Consider the following 12,169-nt stretch of genomic DNA (forward strand, 5'->3'; position numbering starts at 1 on the left):
GCCTATGTCTTCGTGTTTGAATGTATCTGAGTCTGACTGGGTGTCTGGGAGTCTTCATGAGTGTGTCGGAGTGTGTTTAAGTGTGTCTGCATTTGGTTTGATTGTTTTCAGTGTTTCCAGGTGATTCTGAGTGCGCTTGTGTGTGTCTATGTGTTTGTGTGCGAGTGTGTGCGAGTGTTTTTTTTACTGTGTCTTACTGTGTCTGAGAGTATGCGAGTGTGTCTGAGTGTTTTTATTGCCCCTGAGTGTGTCTGAGTGTGCCTGAGTGTGTCTGACAGTCTGTGATTGATTTGAGTGGGCGAAAGTGTGTTTGAATGTGTGCAAATTCTTCTGAGTGTGTCTGGATGCGAGGGAGAGTGCTTGAGTGTTTCTGAGTGAGTTTGTGTTTTTTTGAGTGCGCTAAAGTACGTCTGAGTGTGTGCGAGTGTGTCTGAGCGTCTCCCAGTGTGCCTGTATCTGTCGGAGACTGTCTGAATGTGGCTCGGTGTGACTGTCCTTGAGTGTGTCTGAGTGTGTTTAAGCATGTATGGTTGTGTGCGAGTGGGTCCGATTGTGTCTGAGCATATCTGAGTATGAGGGAATGTGTCTGGGTGTGTCTGAGCGTTTCTGAGTTTTTCTGAGTGTATCGGAGTGTATCTGACTGTGTCTGAGTGTATCTGAGTGTGTCTGAGTGTGATGGTGTGTGAGTGTGTGTGACTGGGTGCGAGTTTATGAGAACGTGTGCGAGTGTGTGTGAGTTTGTGCGACTGTGTGCGTGCGTGAGTGTTCTGAGTGTGCCTGAGTGTGTGTGAGTGAGTTTGAGTGTGGCTGCCTCTACCTGAGTGTGTCTCAGTGTGTCGGAGAATATCTCAATGTGTCTGGGTTTATGGGAGTGTGTTCTAGTGTGCGTGAGTGTGTCTGATTGTATCTGAGTGTTTCTGGTTTAGCCTGAGTGTGTCTGAGTGTATCTGAGTATCTGAGTGTGTCTGAGCGTGTGCGAGTGTGTCTGAATGTTTCTGAGTGTATCTGAGCGTATCTCAATGTGTCTCAGAGCGTGAGTGTGCCTGATTGTGTGCGAGTGTGTCTGAATGTGTGCAAATGCTTCTGAGAGTGTCTGGATATGTCGGAGTGTTCTTGAGTGTGTCTGAGTGTGTTTCAGTGTGTCTGGCTGTGTGCGAGTGTGTCTGAGTGTGTGGCAGTGTGTCTAAGAGTGTCTGAGTGTGGCTGAGCAAGTCTGAGCGTGTGCGAGTGTGTCGGAGAATATCTGAGTGTGTCCTGGGTACCTGCGAATGTGTCTCAGTTTGCATGACTGTGCCTGAACATTTATTTATGAGTCTGATTTTTTTGTCACTGTTTGCCGGTGTATCCGATTGTGTGTGATTGTGTCTTAGTGTGTCTGGGTGCGCCTGAGTGTGTCTGATTTTGTCGGAGTGTATCTGATTGTGTCTGACCGAGTGTCTCTGATTGTGTCTGAGCGTATCTGACTGTGTCTGAATGTGACTGAGTGTGTGACTGTGTGTGAATGCGTCTGAGTGTGTCTCAGTGTGTCTGAGTGTGCCTGAGTGCGTGTGAGTTTTTCGAGTGTGGGACTGTCCTTTTGTATTTCTGAGTGTTTTTAAGTGTGCCTGAGCGTATCGGAGTGTCTGGGTTCGTCTAAGTGTGTCTGAGTGTATTGGAGCGTGTCTGAGCGTCTCTGAGGGTGTTTAAGTGTATCTGGCTTTGTGCAAGGTTGTCTTTCCATATCTTAATGTGAACGAAGGTGTCTGGGTGTGTGCGAGTGTTTCTGAGTGTGTCTGAGTGTGTCTGAATATGTCCGAGTGTATGCGAGGGTGTCTGAATATTTCTCAGTGTGCCTGAGTGTGTGTGAGAGTGTGTGAGTGTGTCTGGGTGTGTGAGAGTGTGCTTGAGTGTGTCTGACTGTGTTTAAGTGTGTCTGGTTGTGTGCCTGAGCGTTTTTGAGTGTGTCTGAGCGTGCCTGAGTGTGTCTGAGAGTGTGTGAGTGTTTCTGAGTGTGTGAGAGTGTGTCTGAATGTGTGCGAATGTTTGTGAGTGTGTCTAAGTGTGTCTGAGTGTGAGAGAGTGTTTGCCGTTGCGTCTGAGCATGTGCGAGAGTGTCTTAATTGTTTTTTACGGTGTGTGAGTGTGTCTGAGCCGGTCTGAGTGTGACTGAGTGTGTGTGAGAATGTGTGAGTGTGTCTGAGTGTGTCTTGGCTATTTTGAATGTGTCAAAGAGTTTCTGGTTTCCTGAGAGTGTGTCTGAATATGTCTGAGAATATCTGTGTGTTCGAATATATCTGGGTATGTTCGAATGTGTTTGAGTGTGTTTGAGTGCGTCTGAGAATGCGTGAGTGTTTCCGAGTGTCTGAGTGTGTCTGAATGTGTGCCAATATTTCTGACTGTGTCTGGATTTGTGGGAGTGTACCTAAGTGCGTGTGAGTGTGTTTGAGTGTGCTCAAGTGTGTCTTTGTGCGAGTGTGTCTGAGCGTGTCTGGGAGTGTGGGATTCTGCTTGAGTGTATCTGAGTGTTTTTAAGTGTGTCTGGTTGTGTGCGAGGGTGTCTGATTTTGTCGCAGTGTGTCTAAGTGTGTCTGAGTGTGTCTGAGCGTGTGCGAGTGTGTCCTGGGTTTCTGCAAATGTGTCTCAGTGTGTGTGAGAGTGCCTCAGCATTTATTTATGAGTGTGATTTTTTTGTCAGTGTTTGTAGGTGTGTCCGATTGTAAGTGTTTGTGTCAGAGTGTGTCTAAATGTGTGTGGGACTGTTCTTGAGTGTGTGAGAGTGTGTCTGAGCGTATCTGACTGTGTCTGAATGTGACTGAGCGTGTATGATTGTGTGTGAATGCATCTGAGTGTGTCTGTGTCTGAGAGTGTTTGAGAGTGTCTGGGAGTGTGTGACTGTTTCTGTGTCTGATTGTGCCTGAGTGTGCCTGAACCTGTATGAGTGTGTCTGAGTGTGTGAGTTTGTGCGAGTGTTGGACTGTGCTTTAGTGTTTCTGAGTGTGTTTAAGTGTGCATTGCTGCGTGCGAGTGTGTCTGAGCGTGTCTGAGTGTTTCTGATTGTGTCTGAGTGTGCCTGATTTTGTCTGAGTGTGTCTGAGTGTGTTAAAGTGTATCTGGCTTTGTGCGAGGTTTTCTGAGCGTATCTGAATGTGAGCGAAGATGTCTGGGTGTGTGCGAGTGTTTCTGAGTGTGTGAGAGTGTTTGCTGTTTGTCTGAGCATGTGCGAGTGTGTCTTAATGTTTTTTAGTGTGTCTGAGTGTGTCTGAGTGTGACTGAGTGTTTCTTAGTGTGTCTGGGTTTGTTTGAGTGTTTCTAAGTGTGTCTGGTTTTCTTTAGAGTGTGTCTGAATGCGTCTGAGAATATCTGTGTGCGCCAATGCGTCTGAGTGTGTTCAAGTGTGTTTGAGTGTGCCTGATTGAGTCTAAGAGTGTTTGAGTGTTTCTGAGTGTGTGAGTTTGTCTGAAAGTGTGCAAATGTTTCTGAGTGTGTCTGGATGTGTGGGAGTTTGCTTGAGTGCGTCTGAGTGCGTTTGAGTGTGCTCAAGTGTGTCTGTGTGCCAGTGTGTCTGAACGTCTCTCCGTGTGCTTGAGAGTGCCTGAGAGTGTCTGAGTGTGTCCGGGTGTGTGGGATTGTGCTTGAGTGTGTCTGAGTGTGTGCGAGTGTGTCTGAGTGTGCCTTAGCCTATCTGAGTGTGTCTGAGCGTGTCCGAGTGTGTGTCAGTGTGTATGAGTGTTTTAGTCTGTGCGATAGTGTCTCAGTGAGTCTGAGTTTATCTGACGGTATCTGAGTGTGAGTGAGTGTGACTGAGTGTGTGAGTGTGTGTCAGTGTGTATGAGTGTTTTAGTCTGTGCGATAGTGTCTCAATGAGTCTGAGTTTATCTGACGGTATCTGAGTGTGAGTGAGTGTGACTGAGTGTGTGAGTGTGTGTTAGTGTGTGTGAGTTTTAGCGAGCGTGTGCGAGTGTGTCTGATTGTGTCTGGGTGTGCCTGAGTGTGTCGGAGTATATCTGAATGTGTCTGGGTTTGTGCGACTGTGTCTCAGTGTGTGTGAGTGTGCCTGAGCATATATTTTTAGTCTGATTATTTGTCACTGTTTGCAGGTGTGTCTGAGTGTATGTGCTTGTGTCTGAGTGTGTCTGAGTGTGTCTACGTGTGTCCTGCTATGTGAGAGTGTGACTGAGTGTACCTGAGTGTTTCTGAGAGTGTGTGAGTGTTTCTGAGTGTGCGAGAGTGTGAATGTGTGCGAATATTTCTGAGTGTGTCTGGATGTGTGGGAGTGTGCTTGAGTGTGTCTGAGTGTGTTTGAATATGCACAAGTGTGTCTGAGTTTGTGAGAGTGTGTCTGAGCATCTCTCAGTGTGCCTTTATGAGTCTGAGTGTGTCTGAATGTGTCTGTGTGTGTTTGGACATGTGGGAGTGTGCTTGAGTGTTTCTGAGTGTGCTTAAGTGTGTCTGGCTTTTTGTGAGTGTGTCTGAGTGTGTCTGAACCTTTCTGAGTGTGAGTGAATGTGTCTGAGTCTGTCTGAGCGTGTCTGAGTGTGATTGAGTGTGTGTTAGTGTGTTCGAGTGTGTGTGAATATGTGTGAGTGTGTGCGAGTGTGTCTGAGCGTGTCTGAGTGTGACTGATTGTGTGTGTGCTGATATGTCTGAGTGTGTCTGGGTTTGTTTGGGTGTGTCTGAGTGTGGGTGACTGTGCCTGAGCCTATATTTATGGGTCTGATTATCAGTGTTTGCAAGTTTTTCTGAGTGTGCATTATTGTTTCTGAGTGTGTCTGAATGTGTCTGAGCATATCTGAGTGTGTGCGAGTGCGTCTGATTGTGTGCGAGTGTGTATGAGTGTGTCTGGGTGTACCTGAGTGTGTCGTAGAGTTTCGGAGTATATCTGAGTGTGTCTGCGTTTGTGCGAATGTTTGCATTGCATAGACAAGTCTTGAGCACACACCTGGTGTTGGTGTGGGGAGATGACCTTGAGGAAGTACAAATGCCATCAGCCTCATGGGGGGTTTTGAAGTTATGTGAGACCAGGAGTGTCTCGATGTCACTTCGCATTTATGGTACTAAACCCTGCAAAACCTCTGGATGCAGCTCTAGGATGTGCTTCTGTGGACAGAGCTCCCCGTTTCCATCACTCAGGCCGTGGGGTATCTCAGATAGTGGTAGAGCAGGTGGCACCCCACAAGGGCTGAGGTGCATCCAGGCTCCGGGCGTGCCAGCAGAAGCTGCCCCTGCTGCCATGAACTGTCTGTGTCTGTGTGCAAGGGGAGAACTCGTGTGTCTGAAAACACTCGCATGACCGAACGGTGAGCCCCTGTCAGGGTACCACCGACTCTTGGCCAACTGGTCATCCACCAGGACCTCAGAGGCCATTTTCCAGCACTGTTACACAGCATGTAATTCCCAGTCTGTCTGTACAGCCGGGGTTGCCCCATCCCAGGGACAGAATCCGGCACTTCCCCTTCTTGAACTTCCTCTTGATGATGATTGCCCAAACCTCTGGTTTGAAGTCTCTCTGCAGGGTCTCCCTCTTCCATGAGGCCCTAGAGTGTCACAGTGGCCCCTTGATTCCCTTGAATCTGCAGTGTTCATTGTTCCATGTGCTCCATGAGGCCCCATATTGTCATAATGGCACTGAAATGAGAGGATCTCCTTTCTAAACAACTTCGTAAATCGGAAGTTTTTTCTTAGATAAAAATCCTAATCAAGAAAGGGATTTGCTTTCTTGGCATGGTAGTGGTCTTTTCTTTTAAGACTACAATTAGTTTTAGGAGAGAGAATGCAGATGATACATGAAAACTAATAGAGAGTGTCTCGTCTGCCCACCTTCAAGAAATTAGCTTACATGCCTCAGAAAACTTGTCTAATAAGAGATTGTTCTGTTAAAAAGAAAGTCAATTAGACATTGTTGAAGCAAATGGGAAGTTCTAAGACACATCTTAGCTGGTCCTAGAACATTTAGTTTAGGGGTTGGAGGTCGGATAGATCAATCAGAGAAGCTACGAGGCCTGCTAAGCGAGAAGACCACTCTGCGGAAATGACTGCCCCTCCCAGAAAAAATGGATGCTAGATGAAGTCTTGCTCCACGAATACAATCCCAGATGCTATTTGACCCCAAAACCATAAGTATGGACTGCTTGTGAAGGGGGGGGTCTTTCAAGTATCACTGTATTTATATTCCAAAATTTAAACAGATTCTTTGATTCATGCATGGTAGAGTACCCCCATGAATCCCCAGCTGGCATATTAAAGAAATGTTCGATCCAATGCTTTCTGGTCATTGGGTTTAATTCTTTCGTTTTATCCCTTTGATTCCATGAAGTTCCAAAGATATCCCAGGGTTTGTTTAATTCAATGATGTCCCTTAATTCCCTGGTTTTCTGTAATTTCCCAGGGAACATTTGCTTCCATGATGCAGGGCAGTGTCACGACGGTCGCTTGATTTTGTGAGTTCCCCAAGTGTCCCAGCAGTCCTTTGGTTCCATGAGACCCTGCAATGTTGCAGTGGGTTGACCTTGTCTGGATGTCAGGTGCCCACCAAGCCGCTCTATCGTTGCCCTTCCCAGCCAGACAAACTCTCTCCCAGTCCCTTCCCAGACTCCCGACGATTCCCCAAACACCCTCACAGTTGTCCCAATCTCCCCAACCTCCCTCCCAACCCCCAAGATCCCCCAAACCCCTTCCCAGTTACCCCCATGACCCCCAACCCCTTCTCAGCCTCCCCATTCCTTCCCAAACCCCCTCCCAGTTGCCGGTCTGTCTCCCAGGCTCGGGTGAGGAGGTGCCCCAGGCTGACGGGCCCACCCTGGCAGGGGGCGGTTCCAGCAGCACGTCAGGAGCCACCCCCTGCCCCGAAAGCTCCCGCCCTGGAACCACCTCAGCTGCCCCTGCAGGGGAGAAATCCAGGCTGGAGGAGAGCAGGGGGTGGGGCCGGGCTGGGAGCTCGATGGATGAGGGCACTGGGAGAGCAGGGGAGAGGTTCCAGGAGGTTCAACAGTGTCCCAGAATTCCTTTGATTTCATGAGGCCCTGGATTGTCCCAATGGACTCTGAGATTCCATCAGCCCCCTCAATGTCACAATGGTCCCTTGATTCCAGGAGTTTCTGCAGCGTCCCAGGGTTCTTTTTGTTCCACGGGGAACTGCAGTGTCACAACGGGCCCTGAATTCCAGGAGTTTTCCCAGGGTGACAGTGCTGCCTTGATTCCATGAGATTGCCCCGTGTCCCAGGGCTCCTTTGGCTCCAGAAGGCCCTGCACTGTCACAATGGTCCTTGGTTCCATGAGGTTCCACCATGTCCTTGCTGGAACATGCATGGCTGTAATGCTGCCTCACCTGCAGAGCTGCCTCCAGCTCTGGGCTCCAGCAGAGAGAATTGGGATTGTTCAGGCTGGAGAAGAGAAGGCTCAGGGCTGACCTAATTGTGGCCTTCCAGTGCCTGAAGGGAGCCAACAAGAAAGATGGAGAGATTTTGGACAAGGGTCTGGAGTGACAGGATGAGGGGCAGTGGCTTCACAAGAATAGAGGGAAGGGTTGGAGGAGATAGTAGGAAGGAATTCTTGACTCTGAGGGTGCTGAGATGCTCTTTAAGGCCCCTCCCAAGCCAAAGCATTCCATGATTCTGGGATTGGTGGGTGAGGTGTTGGTTGGAGCCGTCTGGGGCAGAGTGACACAAAACAAGGGAGTTTTGATGCCATGGTGTTGCAGGGTCAGACCTGCTCACAACTCCAGATCACTACAAGATATTTAACAGGGAGGATTTGACGAAGCACACAAAGTCAGGGGTTTTGGATAGGCACTGGGACATAAAATTGTTCTCAGTTTAGGAAGAAGCACTTAAATGCAAAGTCTTTTACTCTCAGAGATGAATAATTCAAGGACTCTCAGAAATCAGACAGGGTCCTGGGCAGTGCTGAGCCTTCCCTTGGGGGTTGGCACTCTCCCATCCCAGCCCTTTTCTTCTCTCCTGGAGGGCTTGTGTCCTGAATTGTCCATCAGAGCTGTGCCTCTGGGCTGGCACAGAGGAGATTTCACACAGCTCTTCTCTCATCAAGAGAAGTGGTGTTATTAAACATTAATCTGTGTGTGAATTCACCTTCAAGGCAGCACAAGTTTAAACACAGGGCAGATGGGGAACTGCCTGAGGGACACTGCTGCTTTCCTGGCTCTGCACCAAGCCTCAGAGAGCTGAGCCCTTTTGCCTGTCTCTTCACACTCAGTCATAAAACTGAGGCTTTCAAAGCCTCAGATGAACATCTACCACAATAACAACACAACAATGAAGATTTGAGCCCCTGAAGCGATGATGGTGGAAAATAAAAAAAACCCCAAATACTATTTTGAGGACATGCTAAGCCTCTGTTCTATAGACCACACTCCTTAGACTCGTGAGTGATGAAAATGAACTTTTCCATAGAAGTCCCCCAGGGACTTCTTCCTGCTCAACCTCTCCCTCACACACCTGGGCTGCATCTCCACCATTTTCCCCAAAGCCATGCACAATTCCCTCTGGGGTACGAAGCACATCTCCTACGAGGGATGTGCTACCCAGGCCTTTCTGCTGTTCTTCCTTGGAACAGAGTTTTCCCTCCTCACCATCACGTGCTACGACCGCTACGTTGCCATCTGCAAACCCCTGCACTACGGGACCCTCCTGGGCAGCAGAGCTTGTGCCCACATGGCAGTAGCTGCCTGGGCCACTGGCTTTCTCAATGCTCTGCTGCACACAGCCAGTATATTTTCCCTGCCCCTGTGCCAGGGCAATGCCCTGGGCCAGTTCTTCTGTTAAATCTACACATCCTCAAGCTCTCCTGCTCACAGTCCAGGGAACTGGGGCTCATTTTGGTTAGTGCTTGTTTTTGTTTTGGTTGTTTCATTTTCATTGTTTTCTCCTATGTGCAGATCTTCAGGGCTGTGCTGAGGATTCCCTCAGAGCATGGATGGCAGAAAGCCTTTTCCACGTGCCTCCCTCACCTGGCTGTGGTCTCTCTGTTTCTCAGCACTGGCACTTTTGCCCACCTGAAGCCGCCCTCCATCTCCTCCCTATCCCTGGATCTGGTGGTGGCAGTTCTGTACTTGATGGTGCCTCCAGCACTGAACCCCCTCATCTACAGCCTCAGGAACCAGGAGCTCAAGGATGCCCTGAGGAAAATGATGACTGGATGCTTTTTTGAAGGCACAAACAGCCTATTTTCTCTTCCAGAGCATTCAGAATGGGAGTCATTGTTCCAGCCTGGCTGCTCAGGTTTTTGTGGTGGTGGGTTAGGGTTTTCATGTTGTTTTTTCTCCTGTGATAAAGTTGTGTACAGTGAATTCACCCCATGTCTGGTTCACTGTCTACATCTTGAATTTGACCTATAATCTGGGTAAATGAGGAATGGATTGAAACAAAGTCAAGGATCCTTCAGTGACTTGTGTTTGTGAGTTAAATCTTCTGAGACCTCTGATGAGCCTGGCAGGGCAGTGCCTGTGTGCAGAGGGGCAGGGAAACAGTCTCAGCACAGCAGCAGTGCCAGGGAGCAGCAGCATTTGGTCTGTTGAAAGCTGCTCTTTTTCTCCTTCTACCCTCCCCTTCTGGGCCTCAGGTGAGGTCTCAGTGCTCTGGGCCCTTGGTCCCTGGGCTGGGTTGGGTCAGTCCTGTGGCCATGGCACTACTGGCATGAGCTGGGCACCACTGCACTGTTTCCGCCACACAAGGGGGTCCATTTGCTCAGGGCACAGCCTCAGGTCTTCTTCTCAGGGTGTCTCAAGAACAAGGCCAAGGAGTAGACTCTCCAGAGGGTCCTTGCCTTGCTGGTTTCTCCCTGGAGTCCGTGTGCTGACCTCCGGGTCCCACTGTGGGGGCTGAGGGGCTGAGGCTTCTCCAGCTGGTGCTGGTGGTGGCCAGTGCCCCTGGAAATGGCAAATGGGGCCTGAGGAGCCCGGGGTCAATTCTCTGCTGCTGTGCTGGGGAGCAGGGCTGCCCCTGGGGTTGCAGGAGCTGCCTGAGCTGATGATGTGCTGAGCATTGCAGACCCAGAGGGCCTGTCCCTGAGCTCCATGGCCTCCATGTCCCGCTGCAGGGCCAGACCTGAGTGTGCTGCTCTGCTGGGCTGGGGCTGGGGCAGGGGCAGGGAGATGGGGGGACCAGGGAGGGGCTGGACTGGGCAGTGCCAGGGAGGGGAAAACCCCAATGTTGAGCTGAAGTGTGTGAGTGGGCAGGGTGGGGGCTCTGCTGCCGCTGGGGCACCTCTGGAGTCAGGGTTTCCCTTGGCAGCACAACTTAGACAAGATAGTTTTCCAGAATTGGCTTTTCCCCCTCTTTCCCAAGGTTTTCTTTTTTATTTTTTGTTCACCTGAGGGGAAACGGGGGAAGGGAATCACATGTTGATCCCTGTTTTTATCTGTATACAAAAGGGAGCTGGGGCGGGGGGGGGGGAACAAAGCGATTTCTCCCTCTATTCTATCTCTGTTATTCCATTGACGCCTCCCTCGCCACACCCCGGGTGACTGTTTCACCGCCGCCCCTCCTCGCCCGTCCCGCGGGGCAGCTCTTTTAGCTCCGGGGCGGCGGAGACTCCCCCGGCGCGGCCCTTTGGTTTTCCTTGGTTTATTCTCCGGAGCTGATTCCGTTCCGAGCTCGCCCCCCCTCTCTGGCGACCCCCGCCAGGGCCCGTCCCGGGGCGGCTCCTTCAGTGCCACGGGCGGCGGGGACCCCTCGGGGCGGCTCCCCCAGGGCCCCGCCCGCCGCCGCCGCTCCCCGGGGCCCTCCCCGCTTCCTGCCGGGATCGGACACCGCCGGCGGCCCCGGCCCTGCCGGGCTCCATCAGCCTCAGCAATTGCTGCCAAGGAGGGCCGGGGGCTTCCTCTTGGCCTTCGTCTCCCTGGCGCTGGGGCTCGGCTTCTACCTGCGCCAGAAGGTGAGGGGGGTCCCAGGGGGTCGTGTGTCCCCCCAGAGCGTCTGTGCCCCCCCGGGGACCCCCCACCCCGGTGTCACCCCCTTTTCTCTCCCCACAGAGCTCCTGAGCCGGCGGCGGCCGCAGCCCCTCCCCGGGGCTTCGGGCCCAGCCTGGTCCTCCCCCCATCCCCGTGAGGATTTTGGAGGGGTCGTGTGTCCCCCCCTCCCCTGCTGGCACTCTGCCTCTGCCTGGCTGCTCCCAGTTTTCCCAGTAAAGCTTCCCAGTTCTCCCCAGTCCCGGTTATTGGGGGGCAGTAGGGAGTGGCAGGGGGGGACCCAGAGGGAGGAGCCGAGTTTCGGGGGGGCAGAACCAGCCCTATGATGGATCTGGAATTGGAATTGGGACCCCCCTGTGTTCCCCCTGTGTCAATCTGCTCTGGGGGGGGCTTTGGGAGGGCACCTGCCCCTCAATACAGCACCCAGCTCACCCCAAATGTGCTGGGGCCCCACCAAAACCTTCCCACAGCCCCTCAGGGACCCCCAAACACACTCAAAGCCCACCCAGGACACTACCTAACCCCTTTTCTGGGGGACTTCTCTGGGCACTGGTGGTGCTGGAAGCCCCCCCAGCTGTGGGCGGGAAGCTCTCGAGTGAGCGGGGAGTGGGAAGGGGGAGGTTGGTGGGAAAAGGGGGGTCAGAGGGGACAAAAGGGGTGGTGGGACCCCAAACTGAGTGGGAGGAGAGTGGGACCCCCCAAAAGTGGAGGGGGGAGGAGCTCTGAGGTTTGGGGGATGGATGATGGGAAATGGGTGGGAGAGGTCAGAGGAGTGGGGAAAGGGCAGGGTAAGATCCCCAAACTGAGCATGAGGGGGCTGGGGAGTGGGGGCATGATGTGGAAGGGGTGAGAAAGGGGGTAAAAATGGGGGTTGGGACCCCTAAACTGATTGGGGGGGGGGGGACTGAGGATTGAGGGGACTGTAGAAAAGTAAGAGGAACAGGAAGAAGGGTGGAAAAGGGCCGGTGGTCTGGTAGGTCCGACGGTCCCATGGGGGTCTTTGGGCACAGGGATGTTGGGAAAGAGAGGTGGTCCTGCTGAGCTCCTAACATACTGTGGGGTGCTGGGAGCTGCTGGATCCAATCTCAGCCTTGGATCATGCCAACACTTTCAGTTTAGAGGAATTACAGAGGTGTGACTGAACCACTTTTGTCCCCCGGGTTTTAATGATGGCAAATCAGATCTACTGATAGAAAGGAATTATTTAGGGTTACAAATGATCAGACAAAAGATCTTCATCACAATTATTTACTGCATAATAGAAACACT

General features: G+C 51.6%; 1 long non-coding RNA gene and 1 pseudogene across 1 annotated transcript; one reads left to right on the top strand and one right to left on the bottom strand.

Moving 5' to 3' along the window:
• Window positions 1–6,240: 6,240 nt before the first annotated feature.
• LOC113999163 lies at window positions 6,241–6,884 on the bottom strand. The gene is made up of 2 exons (XR_003544764.1): window positions 6,847–6,884; window positions 6,241–6,461 (listed from the first exon to the last, which is right to left on the bottom strand). It is a non-coding gene; the product is annotated as an uncharacterized LOC113999163 (long non-coding RNA).
• A 1,578-nt stretch (window positions 6,885–8,462) lies between these two features.
• On the top strand, window positions 8,463–9,736 carry LOC113999164 (annotated as a pseudogene).
• Window positions 9,737–12,169: the final 2,433 nt, after the last annotated feature.

This window comes from Pipra filicauda, unplaced genomic scaffold (genome assembly GCF_003945595.2).
Source record: "Pipra filicauda isolate LSUMZ 115617 unplaced genomic scaffold, ASM394559v2 scaffold687_size377397_pilon, whole genome shotgun sequence".
Lineage (NCBI taxonomy): Eukaryota > Metazoa > Chordata > Aves > Passeriformes > Pipridae > Pipra > Pipra filicauda.